The 13261-nt window shown below is 46.4% G+C and overlaps 1 protein-coding gene across 7 annotated transcripts in view; it reads left to right on the forward strand.

The window, feature by feature from the left end:
• PCBP3 (poly(rC) binding protein 3) overlaps positions 1-13261 on the forward strand; it is a 290673-nt gene that overhangs the window by 115336 nt on the left and 162076 nt on the right. Inside the window, exon 1 of one of the 7 annotated variants that reach the window (XM_064380242.1) lies at positions 6572-6650. The exons of the other annotated variants lie outside the window; for them this stretch is intronic. The gene's annotated coding sequence lies outside the window, so the exon portion shown is untranslated. Of the gene's footprint in view, positions 1-6571; positions 6651-13261 lie in introns of those variants that run through there. 7 annotated transcript variants of the gene reach the window in all.

The raw sequence follows: 13261 nt of genomic DNA on the forward strand, positions 1-13261 counted from the left end.
TAGGAGTACTTCCAGCTTGTTCCCCAGTCCTGGCAACGACAGCCTGAATTTCTGTAATGCCTCAGTAGTAGCCCTGTTGGTCCCTAGGACATCACGCAGTCTGCCAAAGGCTAGGCTTGAAAATGGTGCCTTGCTGTAGCCACTTAGGTCTCAGGGAGTTGTGGGACCCAGCATGAGCTCCCTCCCTGGAGCAGCTCTGTTCCATGGTCTCCTGGCAGCTCCTGGTGTTAGTTTCAGGGCTGGGGAGGGTTGAAGGATTCTCCCATGGCCAGAGTTACATGATTCTATGGTGGATATGTGGGCCACTGGAAGTTTCTCACTCAGCCTTTTCTTGTGTTGGGAAGTCACTCTTGGCTCCCGACCAATCCCAGCCAGGCAGACTGCCCTCTTCTTTTCCTCACCTCACTTTTGTTATTTCCTGTTACTTCTCTGTTGAATTCACATTCTCTCTTGGATAATGTATGCAAAATGTGACTATACATTCTTTTGGTTCTTCTAAGTGGAGGAGGGGGGCATAAAATGCATCTCATCAGCCATCTTGAAGCTCCTCTTCATGAAAAAATATTATTTTTAATAACATTATAAATCTAAGTTGGGCAAGAGATGTGCCACACTTGAACACAGAACACTACAAAATCCGCTGACAGAAATTATTGAAGACAAATACACCGAGAGCTATACCATGTTTACTGTTAAGATGACTCAATATTGTTAAGATATTAATTCTCCCCAAATTGATCTATAGAATCAATGAACTCTCAGAAGGCTTTTTATAGATATTTGACTCTAACAGTACTTGGTTTTATGGCTTACTATGGGCCGCAGTGATCAGTGCAGTGGGGTCCTGGTGTTCCGATAGACAAGCAGGTCAGTGGCTCAGAATAGAAAGCCCAGAAACAGGCCTGCACATACATGGTCAATTAATTTTCAAGAATAGTGCCCAGGCAATTTAGTGGGAAAAGGCATAGCCCTTTAAACAAATGGTCCTGGAATAACTGTATATCCAGATGAAAAAAAAAAAACCCTATACTTGTCATTTATAAAAGTTATAGTAGATTGGGAATCTTGATCTCTAAAACTCAAAAGTATATAATTTCTAGAAGAAAACATGAGATATTCTTTGTGACCATATGATCTTGCATTAGGCAAAGTTTTCCTAGTTATGACTTTAAAAGCATTAGTCATAAAATATACAAATTTATAAATTGGACTTCATAAAATTAAAAAATTTCTGCTCTTCAAAATACAGTGTTGTGATATTTTCCTCTGATTTGATATTGAAGTTTCTTTCTGGAAAGTGGTTACAGATTCTAGTTATGATCTGATGGGACTGCAGGGTCGTAGAGGTTTACAGTGTGGTTTAATGGGTTCTTCTTTATCCTGGCAGGTGGTCTAATGCCTGCTTAGGCACCTGGTCCAACCTGTGACGAGGTGTCTCTTTCACACAAAACTTGTTTATACCGGCTGATGTCCTTGTGGCCCTTGTCTGACTGTGTCTAGTTCATTCTTATCAAAGTACCCACTCTCTAGGAGAGCCCTGATCTGTACAGGAGAGTTAGGTTTGGGTGTGTGGGTCGGGGAAACAGCAGACAGCACAGCAGAGCATGAAGCAATAGTAGCATTGGTATTGTATTGTGTAATGGGAGCCCAGGGAGAACAGGACAGCCATGCAGGGCCAGCAAGAAGCGGGAAGCCGTGCAGGACACGGTACTCAAGCAGCAAGTGGGGAGCAAGAGAGAGACAGAGCCAGGGACCTGTGGGCCAGCACTGTCCTTGGAGTCCAGGGCATTACTCAAGCCAGTTTCCTACAGGGAATTTTAGTTGGTGGGTTTAGATCAAGCAGCCACAAGCTCTGTGGGATCGCACTGACCAAGAAGGTGTCACTAGGGCAGGCATTTGGGCTGTGGGGGTAAGTGGGGAATCAAGTAGGTTGTGTCTAGCTGTCCCACAGGAAGGTGATCACCAGGAGGCGGTAGCGTAAGGCAGATATCTGATCAACCACCTTGAGGACCCGGGAGGAGGTAAAGAACTGGAAAGTTTGTCGAGGATGACCAAGCCCCACTCCTGGTATGAGAAAGTCCAACCTATACTCAGAATGGATTCTGAGGCAACATAATATTATAAAATCCACTACATTCTCTTACATGAGTAAGAGAGTGGAAAAACAAGCCACAGACCGGGAAACACATTTGCAGATCACATACCTAATGTATCTAAAATGTGTAAAGAACTCTTAAAATGCAGTACTAAGGAAGTAAAGAACAAATGAAAATGGCTGAAAGATTTGAATATCCATTTCACAAAGACAGACATATGACTGGCCCGTAAATACATGAATAGATGCTCAATGTCATTGTCACCAAGGAAATGCCAATGAGGACCACATGAGAAACCACTTGGTACAACTGATCATATTACATATGGGCAAGGATGGGAAACATCTTTCATCTGCTGTTGGTAAGAATGGAAAGTAATGCGGTTATCTGGAAATATTTTGGCAGTCGAACCAAGAGCTTATTAAATACGTACCTACCAACATCCCACTCGAGCATATTTACCAGAGTAATGAAAGCATATTTCCATACATCTCTGAACAGGAACATTTGTAGCAGTTTGTTCACATTGCAAATGTCCATCCATACATGAATGGCTATACAAATTGTTGTACATCTATATATTGGAATACTGAATGAACTACTGATATACATGATGGCATTGAGGAATCTTGAAAGAGTTATGATGAGTAAGAAGAGGCAGACCGAAACTCCTAAGTATATATATTGTGTGTTTCCATTTATATAAACTTTTAGCGAAAGCAAATTCCATGAAAAGATGGAGAATTTCAAGTGGAATCAGCTATAAAAAGAATCAAATGGACATTCTAGAGCTGAAAAATATAGGATCTGAAATCAATACTTTACTGGATGTGACTAACAGAATACTGAACACAGCAGAAAACAGGCACAGTGTATTGGGAGGCAGTTCCGTGCTGCCAGCCTCTGTTGAAGCACAATGGAAAAAAGGATGGAGCAATTCAAGGTAGAATGCAAGAGGCCCTGGGGATGGAGTCAACAGTCAAATGTCACGTGATAAACATCCCAGGGAGTGGAGGGTCCGAAAACTGTTTAAAGAGAGAAAGACCAGGGATTTTTCTAAAGCATCAAAAGACATTTATATTCAAATTCATGAAACAGCTACCCTGAAATGAACAAATAAAAAAAGCAAGCAATTGAGCAAAGCAGACTTTTCACATCTGGGCATATCATTATTTGTTGCAAACCAAAGACAAAAAAAATCTTAAAAGCAACCGGATTTTAAAACGGTCCATTGCTATCCAAGAAGCCCAGCCGGCATCTGGCACGAGCTCGTGGTGGGCGTAGCACACACTTCTCTGCGACGCGTGTCGCCGGGTGGAGCTGCCGTGTCGCGGGTCATGCAGAGCTTCAGCTTTGCCGACTGGCACCACTCCGGCCTTCTATATGGCTGCTTCTCCCACTAGCAAAATACAGACTCAGCTCGTATCATGACCATCAGGCAACCACCTCTGTAATTGCTCTTCAAAAGCTATGCCAAGTTTTGGACAGCAACATCTTCCCCCTTTCTCACCCATATGATGACATTTTTGCCCAAAAATATGTTAAACAAACTATATGGAGTAATATTGCCGCGCTGTGGTTTTGGTTTTTATTTGTAAATCTTAATTTGCAGTCAGTCACTGATGATGCTGAGCATCTTCCGTGTGTGGACTGGCCGTTTGGAGCTCCTCTTTCGTGAAGTGCTTTTCTTGGTTTTCATCCATTTTTCTGTTGATGTCTGTGTTATATGTAAGGGATGATCAGGCTTCTCCGAAGTGTTTTTGCCATAGTTTTCATGGTAGAAAAGGTGTAGCAAAGTATACAAAAACCTTTAGAGAAAGAAATAATTTTCTCAGTAATCCATTTTCAACCTGTGAGAACTAGGAAGTGGTTCTCACAAGCATTGTTGAAAGAGCTCCTGGAGATAGAACCAGAGGCCAAGAGAGGAATGAAGAATGGGAGAAGGTCACAGAGACTGGCAGTGACCTCCCAGAGGCACAGTGCGCAGCGGAGTGAGAAGTCAGGACGGGGACAGGATTTTAAAGTTACAGACTTCACAAGGTAGCCGTGGTGACGGAGGAGGTCAGTGCACGGCTTGAGCTGCAGAGACCGGGGCTGGAAAGATGGCCTTGTGCTCTTCGGGCCAACTGATGAGCAAGTAGGGATTTAAGAACATCGTTCAGTGATTACCAGTGAAAGAACCAAAACCAGCTAGATAACCTATCACACCAGTAGTGGGCAAGGGTGTGAAGGTGGTAGTTTCCTCCTCACCCTTGGGAGCAATCAGTTACTCTGCTCCATGGACCAGGCTGTGAGCAGGACTTTCACACACACAGAGTTCAGTGAGCACAGAAGAGAACTCAGACTCACTAAAAATGGTTGTAGTTTTATAGTTTTAAAAAATTAAAAGAATGAGGTAACATTTTTTGCTTTTTGTCTAGTAATGCTTTCAGCTCTAGATGTCCTATTTTACATACTTTTATGGTTTATGGTCAGCCTTTAATCAGGGGTGTGCTATATATATATCTTTTTTTTTTTTTTTAGATGGAGTCTTGCTCTGTCACCCAGGCTGGAGTGCAGTGGCACAATCTCAGCTCACTGCATCCTCCACCTCCTGGGTTCAAGCGATTCTCCCGCCTCAGCCTCCTGAGTAGCTGAGATTACAGGCACCCACCACCACACCCAGCTAATTTTTGTATTTTGAGTAGAGACGAGGTTTTCCCACATTGGCCAGGCTGGTCTCAAACTCCTGATCTCAGGTGATCTGCCCACTTTGGCCTCCCAAAGTGCTAGGATTACAGGTGTGAGCCACCACACCTGGCCTTAAGTATCGTTTTGAAGAGTTATGAAAACCACCTAAGGCCACAAAGAGTTTTAAGAGTTACTGTTGTTAATTAGAGAATTTACAACATTTGTTCCAACTCATGGTATGTTCCTGTTGTTTAATAATTGGAAAACCTGAGACATGATGTGAAGTAATTCACCCACAACTTAGGGGTGCTTGCAGAACAGGAATGTTCTGGCACCATGACTGCTCTTAGGAACACAGAATAATAGTCATTAAAATGCTGTAAATAGCAATGTGTCCTGAATTCATCCACACCCTCTGAAGGAATTATTAGGACCTGTCTCCTGCCTCCTGCCACAAGAGTCCATGGGTGCCCTAGAGGCATGCAGCCTGCTAGGATGGAAAGGGCCCATGCTGCAACTCTGCACGAAGAATTTCCAGCTGTGTGACCCATCCCAACTGCTTCCCTCTCTGAGCCTGATCCTCATCTATACAAATCATGATACTAGTGCTTGCTTTTTAATCTGGTAAATACTAGGTATGTTGTAATAAACCCAAATGTTCTTAGAAATCATAAAATGCTTAAAAAATAGTTTCTCCTCCTTTTTAAGCTTTTGCATGTGTTCATAATCGGTGCTGTGTCTGGAGCATGATTCATTAGGATAACAGCTGGATCTCGAGGTTTCGTCTGCATTTCATTTTGTTTTGAGACAGGGGCTTGCTCTGTTGTCCATGCTGGAATGCAGTGGCACGATCATAGCTCACTGCAGCCTCAACCTCCTGGGCCCCAGTGATCCTTCCACCACAGCCTCTAGAATAGCTGGGACTCCAGGCATGTGTCACCACACCTGGCTAATTATTTGTTTTTAGATAGAGATGAGGGATCCCTGTGTTGCCTATGCTGGTCTCAAACTCCAGACCAGCCTTGGCTCAAGTAATCCTTCCGCCCTGGCCTCCCAAAGTGCTGGGATTACACTGTTTTTTGGAATTGTATCCTTGCTGCCTAAATTCTGTAGTGGGGCCTCCAGGGAACTAAGCCAGCCCCCGTACTTGGCACTGGTGGGCACTGGTACTCCTGCCCACACAGCAGTGGGGGACATCCCAAGCTAGGGCCAATGGCTGTCCACAGGATAGGGCCTTGCTTCTCCGTCACTTTACTCCATTAGACAGTAGAGTTTGGTTGGGGTCTGCAGCTTGCCAGGCGCCTTTGACACTTCACAAATGTGTTAGCAGATTTTTAAAAATGTATTTCTGTTGCAACTGAGGATGCGTGGACTGTTGCAACAGGAAAAGTTGAAAGCCTTACTAACGAGATGGAGCTCTGAGGTATAGCTCAGGTAATGCTGTCTGCAAGTAAAGGGTAAGTTTTTTAAGAGAATATAGCAAAGGCAGAGAGAGAGTGGGGACGCCTAGAGGGGAAGATGGGGGGCTTACAGTTGCAGGGTGGGCACCAGTGTTGGGAGTTGACAGGAGGGCACAGCCAGGAACAGCTGGTGTCTCCTCACCGGGTTATGTGTGACCTGTAGAATCGTGTCTGGCCATCACTGGAGGATGCAGTACTGAATTCAAGTAACAAGGTGTCCTGTGAACCCCCACATTGAGACAGGCGAGGGATGGGGAAGGTCACACGGGGTGTGGGCAGTGTGCCTGGCATCAGCCCTGCCAAGTTCGTTGGGTAACATGATGCTTCTCCCTTGCTTTTTGGTAGATGGACAGTGTCTCGCCCTCGGGGAGCAGGTGGGCTGGCAGGACAGGCGGCCCCAGGCCGGGAGAAGGAGCACTCCCAGGTACTCTCGTCTACCCCTGCTGGTGACCTGCCTGCCCGGCCCCATCCTGTTCGAGATGATGGCTCACCTGTGACCCTGCCTGCCCTGCCCAGCTTTGCCCCTGTGCCTGCCTGTCCCCAACCTCAGTGCTGTCGGCTGACCTACCTCAGCCCACACCCTGCCCTCTTGTTTCCCACCCCACGGGGCCGATCCTGACTTCTGGTTGCTCCCTTTGCTTGACCGTTCTCTCGAGGTTCTTAACCCTGAACTGCACCGACTCCCGTTGACCTTACCCACCGTGGGCTGCCACGAGGGCCCCCTTCAGAGGCAATGCGAACGGCCTCTCAGATGCTGACCTGCTTCTTGTCTGTTTCCTTTTACGGGATAATTTGTAGTGAAGTGAGAAAATAAGTTGTATTCCTTAAATAACATGATCTGAGTATGTGGTGACTGTAGACTTTTCATCTACGCAGAATGTTAATGACTCTAACCAGTCACAGGGCTGTGCTCAGGTGAGAAACGCAGTGAGCTAATGACACACTTCAGAGTTGGAAACGGTTTTAGGAATAATTCTAAATGAGGCTGGAAGAATTGAGTTGCTGTCCAGATCCAACAGACTTATTCAGCAAACAGCAACCAAATACATGCTCTGCGCCCAGCTCCGTCCTGGGCTTGGAACACATGCTCAGTGAGTGCACGCCAATGGCCGTGTCCCCAGAGCTGGCCGTCCTGCATGTGCTTCATACCTGAGAAAATGAGATGCCACACTCAGCAGATTAAGGAAGGGGCACCAAGCAGAGGTCAGGAGTGAGTGTGTGTGCATGCATGTGTGAGTGTGCACATGTGTGCGTGCATGTGTGTGTCTGCCTGTACATGCATGTGTGCATGCATGTTTGTGCCTACCGAGTGTATGTACACGTGCATGTGTGTGAGTGCATGTGTGTGATTGTGCATGTGTGGGTGTGTGTTGATGTGTTAGTGTACCTATATCTGTGCAAGGGTGAGTGTGTGCATGAGTTGTGCATGTGTGCACATGTGAGTGGGTGCATGTGTGCGTGGGCTTGTGTGCCCACGAGTGTGTGCATATGTGTTTGTGATTGTGTCTTCTCGTGTGTGCATGTGTGTGTGTATGTGCACATGTGTGCGTGCATACATGCAGTTAGGAGTTGCCAGTGTTCAATAGGGACGTCAGGGCTGGCCTCATGGAGAAGGTGATGTTAAAGGAAAGGTGAGGGTGTGAGCTATGCATGAAGAGCTATCCGGGCAGAGGTGCCCCCACCATGAAGGCTTGAAGGTGGAGGACAACCCAGGGCCAGTGTGGCCAGAGCAGAGTGAGCAAGGAAGCGTGTCAGGCGCTGAGTTCCAGGAGGTGAGGAGCGGGTCATCTGTGGCCCTGTGGCATCCTGAGAGCTTTTGCTCCGAGTGGGAACCATTGCTTGTTGTCTTGGGTAGAGGAGAGACCTGAGCTGAGTTAGGTTCTCACCAAATTGCCCTGCTGTCTCAGTAAAGAATAGTATCTCGGGATCCAGTGGGGAAGTAGAGACCAATGAGGAGGCTCTACCTGGCCCCAGGTGAGAGGTGGTCCCAAGGACACAATGAGAGGGTCAGATTTGGGATAGGTTTTGCAGGTAGGGCCTTCAAACAGAGTGGAAGTGACCCGTGGGACAGAGAAGGTGAGATGACTGTGGGGCTCTAGGCCCAATTAGCACGAAGGACGGAGTTGTCTCCAGCTTCTGTGATGAGGGCAGCTAAGGTGAGATGCCATGGCGTTCAGGCAGAGCAGTGAGCACACAGTTGGAGAGAGAGACCCAGGAGACGTGGACTTGTGCCTGATTGGTCCCTCCGTGATATTTTATGGCAGGAAATGGCATGGGCCATCCAGGGGGCATCTGTGGAGAGAAGAGGAGCAAGGACCAAGGCCTGGCATGTCCCTACCTTGGCAGGCTGGGCTGCAGTGGAGGGACAAGCAGAGTCTGACCTGAAGGACCAGCAAGGGACCCAGGAGACGCAAAAGCTGAGGGCGGCACCTCGTCAGTAGAGGAGAGATTGTGTCAGTCCTGTGGACGGGCTGGGGAAGGGAAGAGCCAGGAATGAGCCGGCAGAGCTCACTAGAGGAGAGATTGTGTCAGTCCTATGGACGGGTCGGGGAAGGGAAAAGCCAGGAATGAGCCGCCAGAGCTCACTAGAGGAGAGATTGTGTCAGTCCTATGGACGGGTCGGGGAAGGGAAAAGCCAGGAATGAGCCGCCAGAGCTCACTAGAGGAGAGATTGTGTCAGTCCTGTGGACGGGTCGGGGAAGGGAAAAGCCAGGAATGAGCCGCCAGAGCTCATGCAGGTCCTTAGGGGTCTTGAGCAGTTTCAGACTTGGCGGGCAACAAAAGCAAATGTGGGGTGCTCAGGAGAGGGCGAAGGAAAGCAGAGGGGCTGGGGCAGCAAGGCGGAGTTTTGAAGAGTTTTACTACAAAGGAAAAGAGAGTAGTAGGGGGAAAGGAAGCCACAGTTTTATCTGAGAGTGGAAGAAACAGTAGGTTGTTTCAGTGCAGGTCACAGCAAGTAGCAGAGCTCCCACAAGGGCAGGAGAAGCAGTGACGCAGTCTCGGGATGCCCAGGACGTGGGTGGGCTCAGCAGAGGGGCCGGCCAGCCCGCTGAGGCCAGCATCTTGCAGCAGTGAAGGTACAGAGATAGGGGACCATCCCAGGAAGCCCCTCTTTGAAGGCTGTGTTGGTCATCAGCCCTGTGTGGGAAGGGGGAGGTTTGAAGAGAGGAATTGCTGTGAAATATGCAGTTATGTGTTTTTGATGTGCAATGAAAGGCAGCTTCACATGGTTCAGTGTAAAGTTCATGCAGTAGAATCTGGAAGGCTTGGGAGTGTGGCCAGGCCCGGGAGTGGGTGTGACCACTGGTGTGTGTGGCCTGCCTGTGGTCTGGTCTGGAGTACACGGAACCATTTGTGTTCTCTTCCAGCTGTGTGCAGCTCCAGAGTCTGCACGTGGAATTGGCAGAGAGTGAGACTTTAGTAGGGTGTGGCTTTTGTCAAGCAAGGACAAGGAAGCAAGCCAGGAGCCAGACACGAAGACAGAGAGGAGACAGTGGTCTCAGCGTGATCTGGGCTAGGGAAGGGGAGAGGCTCAGGAGGGAGGTGAGTGACAGCCGTAAGGCAGGTAGCTGCCAACAACTTACTTTTCCAGCTGGTGGCAGTCATAAGTCAATTTCTATTGAAGTAGAATACACTAAGAAAAATTTTAAAAACACAACCACCTCCTCTAGTTAGAGAATAGTACTTAGTTTCCGTGGTAACTGCCAACCACTTGACTACCTGCACAGGAACTGTTAGGTCGTGGCACTGGGTAATTGCAGACAACAGAGAAATTGCAGGGTAAGTCCTAAATAAACATAAAGCAACTACATAGTTAGGTCTTGCTCCTGAAAGAGGATGCAGTTCATTTCCAGCCCTGAGCTGCACTTAGGAGCTGGGCCTCATGCCCAGTCCCCAGCTTGGGGCAGTACCCAGCCTTGGGCCAACAGCCTTTCCTTTCCTCGCTCCAGTCACTTGGGTGTGAGTCCTGCTTCTCCCGCCTTCTCTGTGCCGGGACCTCAGGCAAGCCGACTCCAAGCCCATCTGGCCCAGGCCACTGCAGGGCCGCCCTTCCCAGGGCCAGGCTGTGAAGCAGGTAGAGGCCAGGCCCGGGGCTCCAGGCCACTGTGTTGCAATTAATCTTACCAACCAGAACTTTAACAAGTGTGTTTCCAGCCTTTATTTGAAAATGGGAGAAACAGTAGCTTGCTTCTGTGCTGGTTGCAGCAAACCACAGAGCTGCAGCAAGGGCAGGAGAACCACTGGGGCAGCCATGGGATGCCAGGAGGGGTGGGCTCAGCGGAGGATCTGCTGGCCCACTGAGGCCAGCGTCTGGCAGTCATGAAGGTGCAGAGAAGGTAGGGGTCCTCCCAGGAGGCCCCTCTGGGATGAGAGGGTAGCTTATCAGTTGTCTCTGGAGAGAAAACCTAAATAGAGTTTTCTTCTAGACAAGTCAGTCTTCTAGTGATGGTAACAGGATGGTCACCTGAGAACAGTCATCTCCTGACACCCTGAACCAGAATCTCCAGAAAAGACAGAAAGTTTAAAATAGTAGCAACAACAGAAATTCATGACGTGCTGGGAGACAGGGATGACTGCAGTCAGAGGACCAGATGTCTTGATTGATTATTCAGAGATAGAAACAGGCAATGTTTGTGGAATCAAAACACCCAGAAGACACGCAGAGAGACCTAATGCAGAGAAGAGTGGAAGTTAGGATGCCCACTCAGATTAGTGGACTGAGGGAGTTGGAGCACTTATTCAGAGGAGCAGTGTGAGGTATCCCCTTCAAACCCTGGGCTTTGGGCCCAGGCAGTCAGAAGTGTGTCGGGGCCAGCTATCAACTCCAGAGGGGGACGAGGAGATACTTCCAAGAGACAAAACATTGCCACATGCAGTCCAAAGACACCTGTCCCTCTCCCCGCCCCAACATCCGAGGCTGACCAGGGTGCACAGGAAGTGTCCAGGGTGAGCAAACAGCCCAGGTGACAGAGCGAGACTCCATCTATAAAAATAGATAAGTAAATACGAACCCCCTGAGGAATAGGAACAGATTGCATAGCTTCAAATCTTGAACAGGAAAACTGTTAGAACAAAGAAAACCTGATCAATTCACCAAAAGGTAGAGTAGAAGGGAAAACATTTGAAATTATAGAAAATAGATAGGGCAAGACATGATGCAGGCCTTAATTCAAACACATGGGTTAAAGGCAGACCTCAGATTGTCTTAAAAACAACCCGGAAACAGAGAATTTGTTAATGGGAAGGGCACTTAACAAATGCCAGCCCCTGGGAAGCAGAACAGCAATGATATTTTCACGAAAAAGATGCAGGGCATTAAATGGGACAGAGGTGCTTCATGTTGGTAAGTTACACTCCTCTAAGAAGATACAGTCATCATAAACTTCTATGTACATAATTACGTAGCTGTGAAATTTATGTAGGAAGAAATTCTAAGAATAAGAGATGGACCAATTCAGTATCATGATGGGAAGTTTCAATTGTCAAATCAAGAGGACCAAATGTCCATGTTTATGAGGAATTGGAATAGCATTCGTAACCAACTCTCTTCCCTCGCAGAGGACGCTTGTCTCCTTCCTTTTCTTTTTTTTCTTTTCGTTTCTTTCCACCTCCTCTCGCTCTCCAGGACCATTCACAAACATCTCTGTCATGCATTTGATTTTAAAGAAAATCTTAATTTTCAAAAGCAGAAATTATAAAGTATAGTAAAAGTGGAAAAAAAACACAAAATGACAACCCAAAATAGCCCAGACTTCATTATATACTTAGAAATTTTGTAATGCCTTTAAATAAAGAATACTGTTTAAAAAGTAATGAAAATGAGAGAACACTGCACGTCAAACATGAGGGATGCTGTAAAAGCAATTCTCATAAGAAAATGTTGGAGAACCAGAAACGTTCCCAATGAATGAACTAGCCATATGACTCTGAAGGTTAGAGACTTACAAAACAACTCAAGATAAAGTAGGAAAAATGAATGAAGGTAAGAGTATAGGTTAATATGGTAGAGTATGGAAACTTACTGCTTGGTGCAATAAATTCTGAAAAAGAATCAGTAAAATACTTAAACTGTTACCCACTTGGATCAAGAAAGAGAAGGTAAAACTTTAAAACTTGGGACACAGGAAAGTAGAAACCACTGCAGGTAGGAAGCTGTTAACACTTTTTAAGAGACTGCTGTTTATAGCCTCTGTGCAAAGAAATTTGGAAATCTAAGTGAATTGAACAGTTTTCTATGAAAATGTAAATCACCAAAACTGCCTCAATGTATGTAACGAGCCTGAAAAGACCCGTAATCGTGAGGGTGGCTGAAAATGCCGTTCAGAGGGCTGCACTCACACCACCTGGCGATCTCTGCAGGTGTGTTTCAGCACGTCCCAAAGGAAGGGTCACATGTGAGGTCTGTAAACCGTGCTGGAGTACAGAAAAAACAAAAGTTCTTCAAATCATCTGGTGGGCTCAGCAATATTGTCATGTAGAAATTATGCAGGTATTGTTAAAAAATCTATAGGCAACTGTACCCTCTAAAAACAGATGTGCAATCATAAGTGTCAGAAAATTAAATCTAACCTGCACTGAGTTTTAACTGTTTTTAAGAAGAGCTTTTTAAAATTTAGTTTGGAGGTTTTGCTGTGTCTCATGCCCCAGTTCCCTCTTTGGGGTGCTGTTCACATGCATTTGCACTTCTTCATCTGCCTTCTGTATGTATCACTTCTCTCGAATTCTTTTCACTGCTTTTTTTTTTTAATTTTTAAATTTTTTCGGTTTTTTGTCTTGTGTTTATTTGGTCTTTTGTGTCTTCCAATTTCATCTTTATTTTTGAAATATTTTTTCTTTTATTCCCTGTATTTTCTAGTTCTGTGACCTCATTTTTTTAGTTTTTCTAATTCTGATTTATATTTTTTTCATCTTTTGCATCATTATCTTAATGTCTTTTAGCCAATTTAAAAATACTAGATTGGCCAGGTGTGGTGGCTCATGACTGTAATCCCAGCACTTTGGGAGGCCGAGGTGGATGAATCATGAGGTCAGGAG

The sequence above is a fragment of the Aotus nancymaae genome, unplaced genomic scaffold, assembly GCF_030222135.1.
Source record: "Aotus nancymaae isolate 86718 unplaced genomic scaffold, 86718_ANA_hifiasm-v0.15.2.pri h1tg000022l_1, whole genome shotgun sequence".
Lineage (NCBI taxonomy): Eukaryota > Metazoa > Chordata > Mammalia > Primates > Aotidae > Aotus > Aotus nancymaae.